Source organism: Piliocolobus tephrosceles, chromosome 4 (assembly GCF_002776525.5).
Source record: "Piliocolobus tephrosceles isolate RC106 chromosome 4, ASM277652v3, whole genome shotgun sequence".
In the NCBI taxonomy this organism is placed as follows: Eukaryota; Metazoa; Chordata; class Mammalia; order Primates; family Cercopithecidae; genus Piliocolobus; species Piliocolobus tephrosceles.
Window position 1 is genome coordinate 175,642,541 of NC_045437.1, and position 14,136 is coordinate 175,656,676.

Sequence of the window (14,136 nt, forward strand, 5' to 3'; positions counted from 1 at the left end):
TCCCTACATGTTTCCGCAAGAGTAAGCAGAATCCTGTCCCTAGCCACTCTGCCTCACTCCCCTCTTCTCCGCTCCCCACCTCCCATTTACACACATATACCTGAGAATGTAGATCCTCAACAACCGTGAAAGAAGTAGCACAGTGTATTTTTGGAACAGTGTTCTTCCAAACAATGTCTTATTGGATGAAGGATCTATGAATAAAGAAATACCCCAATTCATTTGGAATATGTTTTGCTGGATATACTGCATTAGTTCAATATAACAGGGATAACAAGGCCCTTGAGAACAAAGAAAAATGGCACATGAGCAAAGAAAAATATACTACAGGAAATCCTAACAGAATCTTAAAATTAAGAGGAAACTATGCATGTCGCAGTCCAATCTGCATCTGAGAAGAAAAATTTACCATCGCACATGTGGACAAAGAGCAAGACCAAGGTCAGTCTTCTCCGTTTATTGGAAATTTTGATCTTACATTGTTTGAGGATGAGAGACAGAAAAAAATACATGTGACTTATGAAAAATATTGTCAAATAAGGTTAAGATTCAGAAGATAAATGATATGTCTGAAAATAATCTAGAGTAGGATTCAGAAGAAATCTTCCAGGAACAGTTTGATATCCTCAAAAAAGTTCAAACAATATGGTTGCTATGAAATAAAAGGAGACTGTTATAATAACTAGGTGAGGAAAAAAATCAAATGAATTATGTAAGGATGAACTGCTCACCAAAAAAAAAAAAACCAAAGAGAAAAAGCTAAAGCCAAGTTAAAATTCATGTTGAAGGCAATAGCAAGAAGTGTTGATTCTAAGGAACAGTGAATGAGTGAAGTATATATAAAAGAAAAGCTCAAGTGTCATCTCAGAACTCAAAAGAATGGGACAAAACTAAAATAATGCAAGAGAAGATGAGTGATGCAGAGGATGGGGAACAGAGAAGAAAAATGGAAACAAGTAGTTTTCTTAAAGATAAGAATTAGAACAAAAGCATTCAAAGATAAAGCACACTCAATATTTTTGGAGCAAATTGCAAGGTTTCATTGTGTTCTCATTGTGGTTAATCTTCATTGATTAAAATATTCCCATTGGTAAATTTTTGAACTATAACAATGGAGAAAATTCTGATTTTTTTTTCACTGTAAGAATAAAAGTGCAAAACAATTCTGTATATATCTGTTCAGGAAAAAGAAAGTGGTTTCCCACAAAAGACCAAAATTAAGTTGGCTTCAGACTTTTTCACCATATTATAAAACAGAGTCAAAGGAGAAACACGTAAATGATCAGGAGACAGTGTTATGGTCCTACTGAAAAACAAAAAACAAAAGCAGTTTTTTTTTTTTTTTGGCGAATGAAGGCAAAATACATCCTTAGATATATATGAGTGATCAGAATATGTTATTTGAATGTTAATATACATGAAGAAGTATCCAATTGACCAAGATGTAAAACATAATCAAGTATGCAAAGTTGCCTATCACTTTAATAAAAGGACTGTTGCAAGCAGTAAAATCAGTTTTAAAATCCAAGAGACTAAATTATTTTTGTATCTGTTAAAACAAGAAACAATATAAAAAAATTACCTCTGAAAATCAGTAATAAGCATTATTTCTTTCAAAACCACCCTCCTGCTTCCATGATCGGCACCACTAATCAATCACGGACCTCTTTACTGCTGAGCTCTTAGGAAAACCCAGAATTCTGAGTAGAGTGTTCCATGCCATCATTATCAATAAATTGGAATTGGACTGTGAGACAAAACTTTTTGACACAACAAAGGTAAAGAACAAGACTTTTTAAGCTAGAGAAGACAATTCAATGGGGATTATTTATTTAAAAGTTTAACAAATGAGATAATCAAAAGATGACAATAGGAAAGATTTGGAAAAACTTCTGGTTAAGCCTGATATATTGCGAAGTACTCATTATCGTGAACATGGGTATGTGTTCTCATAAGTATGTAAAAAGACCTGCTTGTAAAGAGGAAGTTATGAGGCTGGAGTACATGTGGACAGACCGGAAGGCAATACACAAATCTTAAAATATTACTGATGGTTACCAGTGACTATTTAGTTTTTATTTTTTAATGTTATTTTTATAATTTAGAAAGATAGAGAAGAAAGTACTATATGATTTAACATGGACCATTAATTTTTATACATTTTATAACACTAATTTAGAATTAAATTTAATGTTCTAAATTGTGGAGTAAATAGAATTCATGACGTGTTCTCATCCTGTTTCTATTTCAGATGAGACCATTAATCCTCTATTAAATGAAGCCTTTTACTTGAATAATTTACTCTTATGTGCTACATTCTATTTCAGCTCGAAACAATAAAAGTAAAGCCAAGTCACAGATTCTCAGGCCCACACACTGGGATAGGGACACTGGGATTCCCATGATTTTTGCCAAGTCAGATGCTAATAACCTCCAATCCAATTATCCCACAGATCTGTCTACCTGTAACAGCCTAATGCCAAGTAGGTTTTAACAGAAAAAAACAAGGCATTTTATGGGAAGATAGAAATTGAAGAAGAGGACAGAAGTGATTAAGTCATCTAGTGATGGACATGGTTTTGGAGGATTTACCTTTCCTAATTACATAAAATTCAGCCACCCATCACAGCCTCAATTTTCCCTTAACTGGTTGTCACTGTCATTGGCAAACTTAATTTACACTTGGGTTAGAAAAATCTTAGAAGTAAAAGATGAATAAATGTGGCCAAGGTGACCACTATTAGCATAATATCATCTACCATCATGTAAACACACTTAAAATCAAAGATCAAAACTTTCCCAGGCAACTTTAAAATAACAATGTCACTACCCCTTGAGTCTATCATTGTCAATATCTCAGAAATGAAGAATACTGTTTATCCTTTATAATCTAATACTTATCCTTAATCTAAACTTATCATTTATAATCCTGTGCTATAAATAAAAACATTTAAAGGACAAAATTAATTACTAATATATCTCAAAAGAAATAATACAATCTCTTAGTTATAGGTCAACCTCCTTAACTTCCATTGTGTGTTTGAGCCATTTTTCACCTTTAGGTCTATTTGTTTGAACAATTTGGAGTATTTATCTAATAGACCTGGCATTCAACCCAAGCAAAAAAAAAGAAAGGCTTCTGTTACGTGTGTTTCAGCTGTACAACGCATCTAGTGCAGGCTTAAGTCCATTTCTATGGTTTGTTTCTGTTTCAGTCTCTCCTTCCATACTCTCATTTCTGGCTCTAAACTGGAGATTTATTTCTCTTTGTCCCATTTTCACCACACTGCCATGTTTTCAAAAGTCCAATTGCTTGTTTTTCTTATTAGTACCACAACAGTAATTAGACTCTTCCAAATAATTATAAACCTGAACAAAATAAGGTTACTTTTGTTTTCTTTAAAAAATTATATGTAAATTTTGATATGTATTTGAAATATACATCTATAATACACATATATTTTAAATACATATTAATATTTACATCTAATTTTTAAAACAAAGCAAGTATATAGGAACCTGGTACTCTGATATGTCCTAAATCAAATAATCACAAATAGAATCTTTTAAGGAAAAACTTTTAGAATTTTCAAACATTTGAAAGAATTTCAGGAACTTCCATATGAAAAACAAGAACATACAAGATAGTTAATATAAAGATAAAAGTAAGAGTCTTTTAGGAATAAGGAGAAAATAAACAGGCCAGAGGACATATAATTGTTGTATCTGAATACTAAGTTAAAAACTGAGAGGTCCTAGATAATAAAAGCAAAAAAGAAAATGTTAAAAAAAAAATAGCAGAGACCTTACTAGATAATAAAAGAGAATAAGCTGGTAATTCAGGAGTTAGAAACATTTTCCAGAAATTAAAATCCAGAAAAAATCATTATCATATAGCTCTCTATGAAACTGAGCACTGAGTAATAGAATGGAAACTATCTTTGCTTAAAGTTCTGAAAAAGAATCACATTTGTTTTAATTTTTAGTACAATCATAAATTTTATACCTTTACTGCTTCCATCCTTTAATTTAACCTAATTAATTAAATAATGCAATTGTTTAAATCAGCAAATTAAGTTAATTTCTCTTTGAACTATTTTACTGTTACATTCAGAAACAATCTAATGTTTTTTAAATAGTAGAACCATTAGATAATATGCCATGAAAGTAATAGTTTATTGCTGTAATTGTCTTTTATTTTTGAAAGCAAAACGCTTGTAAAGAGAAAAGACAAATGACAAATTTTATGTGTAAAAGAAAAACATGATACAAACCTTCAATCATAAGAATCCAAAAGTCACTGTTAAAGAATCATGTATGTGATTGACAACACTCTGAACTTTCTCAACTTCTAATAAAATTATGAAGAAGTCATAATCTGAAAATTGTGAACACATACTTTCCAAGTAAGGGGCTGAGTGAGAAAGCTCAACTTATATACCGGAAATGGAGAAACATAAAGGAAATTAGTGTAACTGCAATTTCAGGCACAATTTTAGTCTGTGTTTCAATAAAAATTTTCCAACTTTTCCCAATTACTGATATTACTGCATTTTTCCCGGAAGCAGGTTACATCATAATAAAACTCTATTTTATTTCAAAAAATTAGATAGATGGTTTAAAGTTACATATTTTAAGCTGTCTGCTTTTAAAATTTGTTTGGTTGACAATATTTTAAAATTCGAAATGCAGTTGTGAAACTTAGTTTCCTTTTATTATTTTCATAAATGTAATATTCAAGACTTTCTTTTCTACTCTACATGCTGTTATATAAATCTATTGTTTACTTCATGTAACAGAACCTCAAAAGTAAATGAGATGTTCTTCACTTTTAAGACTTATATTAAAAAGGGAGTCTATATTTTATACTAATTTTTCAGTTGAAAGAGAATTTGATTCTAATAATTGAAATGACATCTCAAGACTGAAATTTTATTGTTCCTTAATACCTGAACACCAAATCACTTAAGTGAAAATCTATGTCATTATTTTTCTTCATTCCCCAAATTATAAGCGTTCATCAATGGGAATTCAATTAAAGCTTGGAACTTCATTGTCATCATCTCCTTCTTTCATCATCATCATCATCATCATCAATCACTGTTTGGCACACAGTAGGCACTCAAATGTTTACTGAATGAAGGAATGAATCAACATATATTCACCTACTATGTTTCAACAACTATGCATCATATGTTCTCTTCATGTTTACCTTACATGTATGTTTCATGTTTACTCTTCACTGCAACCTTGTTATTTAGGAATTATAATCCTTCTTTACAGGTGAGGAAAGGGTACCTGGGCTTAATTCAGAAATAATATCACACAGCTAAGAGTGAAATAACTAGGTTTCATACTTTTTTTCTGATTTCAAATTTTATTACTTTTCCACTAAGCCTGCTACAAAAAGTATTAAGGTATTTACGGTAATTACTCAATTCAATTAAAAATTCTGTCAAGTGCAAGGCACAATGATGGTGCTCTGGAGGACAGAAAAATGAACAGACATAAGCTCTGTCCTCAAGGAATTTATAATCTACTGAGAAAACAAGTTGTGTGGGCAACTAATGCTTTTAAGGTGGAAGCCAGAATGGGGTAAGAGTACAACAGTACAGGGTACTGCAGGGCATGAGTAAAGGAGGAAGTCACTTCTTTAAGCAAGCGGATCTAGGAATGCTTTATGAATAAAAAGGAAATGGAAATAGGTGTTGAAGAGTACATACAACTTGACAGGTTATATTTTTAGTAGCAAGAACAGCAAAAATAAAAGCAAGTAGGTAGGAAGACACTGACACTCATTCATTCCTTCATTCTTTCATTTGCTTATTAACTGCTATAAATATCGGGCATAGAGCAAGTTGGTCAAAGTCCCTGCCTAAGAGTGTACATTCTAGAGGTGAACAAAGTAAGATACTAGAAAAACATAGATGATCAAAACTTTTCAGACAGTAATAAGAATTATGAGTGAATTAAAACAAAACAGTCTTTTGAACTGAGTGGTCAAGAAAATAAACAGCTTAATCAAAAGACACAGAAGCATTTTGTTATTTAATTCACTATATGAAAGAAATCAAAGAGTACTCCTCAAAAATTAGGTACTCATTTGTTATCTGACCCACCAATATTTCTTTTCTTTTCTTTTCTTTTTCTTTTCTTTTTTCTTTTTTATTTTTTTGAGACAGAGTCTTGCTCCATCACCCAGGCTGGAGTGCAGTGGCGCAATCTCAGCTCATTGCAAGGCCGGCCTCCCGGGTTCAAGCGATTCTCCTACCTCAGCCTCCCTAGTAGCTGGGACTACAGGCGCCCACCACCACGCCTGGCTAATTTTTTGTATTTTTAGTAGAGACAGGATTTCACTGTGTTAGCCAGGATGGTCTCGATCTCCTGACCTTGTGAACTACCCGCCTTGGCCTCCCAAAGTGCTGAGATTACATGCATGAGCCACTGCGCCCAGCCAATATTTTTTTACATGATAGTTGCTTAATAACTTTCATTATTAACAATAGTGACAACAATAAAATCGGCATAATCAGAATAAATACAGCTACTATAAAACATTATGCACCTATTTTTTAAAAATGAATTAGATCTCTCTTTTTATGACTTCAAGTGATGATTATGACACATTATTAAAATAAATGGCAAGTTGCAAAATCATATGCATAATATGATAGCATTGAGGAAAAGCAACTTAATTATATCAAGTGTTATGAAGGTATTGGAAATAAACACTTCAAAAAAATTGTTAGAATATAAATTGATATACTTTACTGCAGAGAATTTGCCAGTATCTATCAATGCTAAAAATGCTCATATAATGTGATTCAATATTGAAAAAGGAGTCTATGTACTCTGCATTTTAAGAACATTTAATCTAAGGATTCCTTTAGGTTAAAACATATGGTTTTTTAAATTAAATGTAATTTGTATACTCACCTACTGAAGAAAACTGGAATGCTTTCTCTTCTTTTGACCTGCTATTACCCACTCTGCTATTCCTCTAACTCCTGACTCACTATTTCTTCTGGTGAGATCTTTGGGGATTTTAGTCCCAGGTAGTGCTTTGTTTTCAATAAACCAAAATTGTATGAATTTCACTACATGCTTTATTGATTTATTCGCTCACTAATCTACATTCCTCTTCAATTCATTTTGTTTTGCCGAAGGACAAGCTTTAAATATTCATTTTACAGAATACGTGGATGGTTTCTTTCTGAGTTTTGGCATGTTTGTTCAGTCTTACTCTATATTCATACTTAAATGCTAATGTAACTGGCTATAAGGATTTAGGTTCAAAATCAATTCCCTCATAATCTGAAATTTCGTCCCACTTAGAATCTCTTTTTGGTAAGTCTTATAAAAATTTGATTTTCATTTCTTTTTTTTTCTCTGTAGATAACTTGGATTTTTTCTTTATTCTTGGTGTTCTCAAAATTTGCCTTTTTATGCTTAGACTAATTCATTCATTTGATAAATATTTATTGAGTGCCTACTATGTATCAAGCACTGCTCTGTGTGCTACAGATACATCATTGAACACAACAAACAAATATATGTGTCCTTTGTTACTTAATCCACTGGTGACTTATAATTGGTGTTATATTTCACTCTGAAAATATTTTATAAATAACTGCTGTGATTATTTCTTTTATTCCACCTTTTTCTGTTCTATGTGCTTACAATGCTTTTTCTGTTCTATGTGCTTACACTGCACATTCTTGATGCTTCTTCTATATAATATAAATTTTCTGTCATTTTTAATATCTGTCTTATTATCCACAAGGGAGAAACCTTTGACTTGCTACTCATCAGTTGTGTCTATTTTTGGATTTAAGCAAATTAATTAGATCTTTAAATTAATTAATGAGATATTCACATTTCTACCACCATATTTAAATTACAAAGTTACCTACATTCTTAACATAATGCCTTACTTTTTATAGATACTATATCCTTTCTTCAATATCAGTTAAAGCTTTTAAAATGCTTTGTATTTAGTCAAATAATCTTTTCAGGTATAAAGTCTTCTATTTGTTGAATTTGATAACTCTTCCTTATAGGGATAGATTTTCTCAGGCAATTCTTGCTTGTCTGGTCATCTTTGTGTTCCTGCATTACTGTTTTACTATCTAGAATTAGAAAGTTTTACTATCTAGAATCTACAAGAAACTCAAACACTGAATAAGCAACTCAAAACTGAATAAGCAAAAAACAAACAATCACATCAAAAAATGGGCAAAAGACATGAACAGACACACTGGATGTCACAGCATTCTAAGGAGCTAACTCATCAGGCCTCAAAGCCTACACTCTTCACTTTATCTTGATCGCGAGTTGTGACAGCCCATGGCTCAGCACAATTGGAGAAGAAAAGGGAGGCTGACTGGTTCTCAGGCTCGTTCAGAAAATAATTACACTACTACCGAGCCCAGTGTTCCAGAAACCTCACCTGCCTTGAAATCATCAACTTTGGGCTTGGAGCTCCCCAGAGATCACTCCCACACCTCCGGTGGGATTCTGCTTTTTTTTGTGCTGTGCCTTTTCTATAGTGTTCTCCTGCATGAAGCAAACCCATGTTCTTTTCCCTAATTATTCCTGTCATGAATTATTTTTCATTACACAATTAAGATTTAGAATCTAAAACATATATTTAAACAATCTTAAAAGACTTGTGGAAAATACATGCATATGTTTAGCTATCAACCTTTATTCAACTACTTTCTTTTCACACTCCATTAATTCAGCAAGAAAAAAATATTTTCTAAAAATGGTGACTTTTATCTAAAATATAGAAAACCAAAAGTATTGAACATATTCCTGACGAAATAATAATAGAGAAGGCAAACAAAACAAGTAAGTTTTATTTTGTTTTTCCCCATATTCATTGTTAAGCTATTGTCTGATTCAAATCCATTTTTTCCTTATTTTACTTTTTGGGCTGGGACTCTGAAAACCACAGTTCTGTGATGAGCTGAATTACTATTAGGTTCTACCAAAAGGGGGCACCGGAGAGAGATATTAAAATGCTAGAAGAGAGAGAAAGAATACTTTCCTTTTAGGCTGTTTCCTGTTCCTGTTTTGTTTCCTGTTCTCAGCATCACTGAACACTGTTTCACCCTGGCAGTAGCTAGTTGTTCCAACAGTACAACTGATTCTAGTTTGCATATTTTTCAACAACCATAGAACTAACATTGTTCTGCCCCCTTCACAGACCCCAGGTGCTGCCAAATGGGGCCCCCTCCTTCAAAGGTTTGGGTCCTAGCCCCACACAGCCCTTTTGTTGCATTCCTGAGGCAGCATCACAACTCAGCAACACCCCTTCCGCAGAAGTTTGTCTTAGCTCATTGAGTCCTTCATCCAAGCTTTTAAACTTTAAAAACCAACCCTAGCCTCTTCCTTTTATTCCCCAGCCTTACAGATGCTCTGTGAAAAATGTAGTGTTGTCTTTTTTCAGGTTGTCAATTCCTGGCTGACAATTCTTTGTATTAAATTCTCTTGTTAGGCCGGGTGTGGTGGCTCACGCCTGTAATCCCAGCACTTTGGGAGGCCGAGGCGGGCAGATCATGAGGTCAGGAGATCGAGACCATCCTGGCTAACACGGTGAAACCCTGTCATTATTAAAAAAAAAAAAAATACGGCTGGGCGTGCTGGCTCACGCCTGTAATCCCAGCACTTTGGGAGGCCGAGGTGGGCGGATCACCCGAGGTTGGGAGTTCAAGACCAGCCTGGCTAACATGGTAAAACCCCGTCTCTACTAAAAATACAAAAAATTAGCCGGGTGTGGCGGCGCCTGTAATCCCAGCTACTCGGGAGGCTGAGGCAGGAGAATGGCGTGAACCCAGGAGGCGGAGCTGGCAGTGAGCTGAGATCCGGCCACTGCACTCCAGCCTGGGCCACAGAGTGAGACTCCATATCAAAAAAAAAAAAAAAAAAAAAAAAAAAATTATCTTGTTAAAACAATTGCTGTGATTTCTATCGCCTAACTGGACTCTGAAAAATACTCTTCCCTGTCTATTTTGGCTGTCTTTGCATGTCCAAGGAGACTCCTGCCTTAATGTCAAAACCATTAATTTTATTAAATATGAAAATGATCATCATCTATTATTTATATATTTTACTGAAATGTTTTAAAATATGGCTAAAGAAAAACAGATACGGGTCTCCTTCTTGCTCATAATTTCAAAGCAGTTCAAGATGACTTTGAAAGGGAAAATAAGCATTTCCAAAAGATTTTTCTCCAAGCAAGTTTTTCTGAAGCTGCAAAGAATCAGAATCCCCACTGTATGTCTTTGGAAATCCTTTCATTCCAGTAGACTATTAATTATGGGTTACTTTTCCATACAGACCTTCAAAACTGTTAGTGTCAAACAATAGATGCTATCAATTGACATATATTTGTGCCCAGGTATTGATATTTCTTTAACTTTTGACCTAAATTATGTATCTTCTTTTAAACATGTAGTGCAAGCACGCAAAAAGATATGTATTAGGTTTACATTTTGTCTTGCAGAAAATCAATGAATGCTACTGACTGTTAGTAGTCAGAAAGATGGACAGCATGAAAGCAGAAAAGACCTCAGTAGAGATTATGAGAGATGGCAATCATCTGCTGCCCTCAGATTAAGCATTTAAATCCAAACACATACATTCTATGGTGCTCACTCACATCAAGTAGTCACACCACCAGTTTCAATAATCAAAAACTCCAGATGAAAAGGTAACACAACATACACAGAACCTGGACTTTTTAAACAGCTGACTTATTAGGAAGTACCAAGTGAGTGCCTATTTAGAGACCAAGACCACCTTTCACCAAAAGTCTGATTTTTAACATTAATGTCTCATTCAGCTTCTTTTTTATCACTGTCTTATGGTAAAAACAAACAAGGGATATGATTCCCTGGGCTGGAGTTGTGCCAAATCCACAGCTTAATTGAGGAAGAATTGATGTTCCCATCCGATAATATAATACAGTTCACAAATTTTCAAATCAACTTATTTGCACCCTGAGATAGATGAAAAATGCAGTTTGCCATTCTTGAGCACTGTCATTCACATATCAATCCCCTAATGACTTCATGGTCTCAGAATCAAATGTAGCCCTAAGGTATTTTGGGGAAGGCCCTCAAATACTTAGTTTAATTTTTTGATATCCATTGCCTGTCCATGTAGCCCCTTCTGGTATGGTAGTTCTAGGCAACAGTCATATCAAAAAAATATTTTTGAGGCTGCCTTTGGTACAATGTGCCTAACGATACCATGCAAATATTGTTTACTAGGGTCTTATAGCTTCCTGCTGAGAGGACCTCGCCTAGGTTCTTAGATTTTCTCTGGTCTCCCTCATTTACTCCCCTTTTTACTCCTTGCTTAACTTTTTGAAAGGAACTACAGGAGACCTTGCAAACTATTTTTGCATTCTGCTTTGGATATACTTTCACTGAAGCATTAAATGTTTATCTGGCTACTAGACAATGAGGCATATAAGTAAAAGAAAAATAAATCTCAAACATATTATCCAGCCATGCACTTTAACTTGTTTTAACCTCAACTTCTTGATAAAGTAGTAAGTTGTATTTCGTCATCCTCAGTTTCAATGAGAAAACAGGATCGAAAGAAGCTCTAGTATTTTGCTGCAGAGCAAAGATTAATTAAAAGTAGAGCTAAAACTACAGCATATTTTCTGATACTTAATCTCCCAAAATGCTATCTTGCATCAAAAACTATTCTTAAAATTCAGATGAAAATACATTTATTCACTGGAGAAATATTTTTTGTGTGTCTATTATGTTTTATTAATGTAGTGGTGGTCGGCTAGTGAGAGAAATAGGCAGGTAATACATAAAAAAGAATGAATCACTAAACTGAAAATAGTTTAACCATAGGCAGAGAGTTTAGTTGAAAAATTCAACTGACCTAACTTTTGTTTTCAATAAAATCACTGATTTATATTAGAACTAAATGTACATATTTTACTACTATTTTTACTCACTGCTATTGCTTATATCCCACTCCATTCCTTAGATTCATTTTTCCTCTTGCTGGAGTTCATTCTTTTGTAGTTCTCTCAGGAAGAATCTGTAAGAGGTAAATTATATTAGTCTTTGTTCAAAATTTGTTTCATTCTCTCTTTTAAATAATAGCTTTGTATTGTATAATCTGAGGTTGAGTTTTTTCCTCAGCACTTAAAAATTGTGTTCTGTTACCTCTTAGCATATATTGTCAGTAATAAAAATATCTACAGTCAGCTTAATCATTGCTACTTTGTATAAAATCTTTAAAACAATTCCTAGTTAGATTCTATCACTTTGCACCTAGGGCCTATCCATGTGCACTTGTGTAATTCTTGCCCTGTACAAAGGAATACAGCTAAGCAAGTAAGTGGGGGTTGAAAACCAGGCCATGGGACGCTCACTCAAGTTACGAGATTAAAGAACAGCATCTGCCAGAGGGCACTATTTTCTATTTCACATAAACCTGTCATATAGGGTAGTGGTGATATTATAATGCATACAGAGTTGAATTAATTTTTACTAGCATATTTATTACTTGGGTCACTGTATGAGACTTTGTCTTCCTTCAATTCAGAAGAAATTCTCATTAATTCTTCAAATCTTGTCTCTTTTCCATTGTTACATTTCTTATTTGAATATATATCAGGAATATGTTGGAACTTCTCGACCTATCTTCTGATCTGGGTCTTTAACTTGACTTTCACTTTTTTTTTTTTTTTTTTTTGAGATGGAGTCTAGCTCTGTCGGCCAGGCTAGAGTGCAGTGGCATGATTTTGGCTGACTGCAACCTCTGCCTCCTGGGTCCAAGCAATTCTCCTGCCTCAGCCTCCCAAATAAGCTCTCAGTGTTTTGCTCTGTGTCTTGCTATTTATTATCTCTTTAGCTATGTTCACTTGTTAATTTTAAAATTACCATAATTTTCAATGCCAGGATTTCTAATTGGCTCCTTTTCTGCTAATCCTGTTGTTGAGTCTCATTTGTCTGTTCGTACCTCATAATTCCTTTTTCTTTTTTAAAAACATTTCTGTATCTCTTTTAGAATTTTAAAAATACTTATTTTACAAATCTTTTTTGAAAGACTGCTTTAGCATTTGTATTTCTTTGGATAATTTACTTGATTATTGAGTTTATTGGCCCTATTTCATAAAATTTGGCTTTCATCTTCTTGATTTAGATTTTTTCCACTCTCCTGCCCATTACCATGGTAAAGTAGCATTTAGATACTTTAAATATATATTTTTAAATATTTTTTCCAGCATTGCTATCTTGAAGTTTTGAGGGAGGTGTTTATTAATGTATCAATTGGCAGTACCATTTTAATTAGGAGTTTCAAATACACATTTCTAATGTATTATTTGTTAAGCCAAGAAGTGGTCCTAAGATATGTTATAGGTTTGGCTTGCAACATTAGCATTCAGAACTTTGTTTTACAAGATGAGTTTTTCTAAGCTAATTATACAGTCCAAAGAGTAGCAAACTATGACCTGTAGGCCTAATCCAACCTGCTAGCTGTTTTTTTCTTAAGGTCTATGAACTAAAAATTGTTTTTACATTTTTTAACGATTGCTTAAGAAATACAGAATAATATGCAACAAAGACAATTTTTGACCCACGAAGCCTAAAATTTTTACTGTTTGGCCCTCACAGAGAAAGTATGCTGATGTTTAACATACAGTTTATCTATAGATGCTACCCCAATTATTTTTATTTTCTGATTATTTTTGATAGACTTTAAAGATTAATTTTAGATTTGCAGTAAAACTGATAGGAAGGTGACAGGGACAGAGCAGAGAAATTCTAGGCAGAAAAGGGCAGATCCCTGGCAAAACCCCACCCTCAAGCCAAAAAGCAACCACAGCCCAAAGTGAGTATTTATATCCCTGTTTTCCTGCTTGAATGTTACCTCTTCCTAAAGCACTTATGGCCCCTCCCTGCCCCATCCTGTGCCTATAAAAACCCCAGACTCAGCTGGTAGATGAGATTACAGCTGGACGTTGGAGAGAAGCAGTTTGACTTCAGAGGGACAGCTTGACACTTTAACTTCAAAGAAGAATCTGGCCAGAGACAGGTGGACTTCAGAGGAAGATTACCTACCCACCCCGTAACCTTTTCAGCTCCCCTTCCT

General features: G+C 33.9%; 1 protein-coding gene across 1 annotated transcript in view; it reads right to left on the reverse strand.

Annotated features, from left to right (window-relative positions):
- Positions 1 to 14,136, reverse strand: part of KCNN2 (potassium calcium-activated channel subfamily N member 2) — a 428,813-nt gene that overhangs the window by 253,137 nt on the left and 161,540 nt on the right. The window contains exon 4 of the mRNA XM_023194265.3: positions 11,990 to 12,075. The gene's annotated coding sequence lies outside the window, so the exon portion shown is untranslated. The remainder of the gene's footprint in view (positions 1 to 11,989; positions 12,076 to 14,136) is intronic.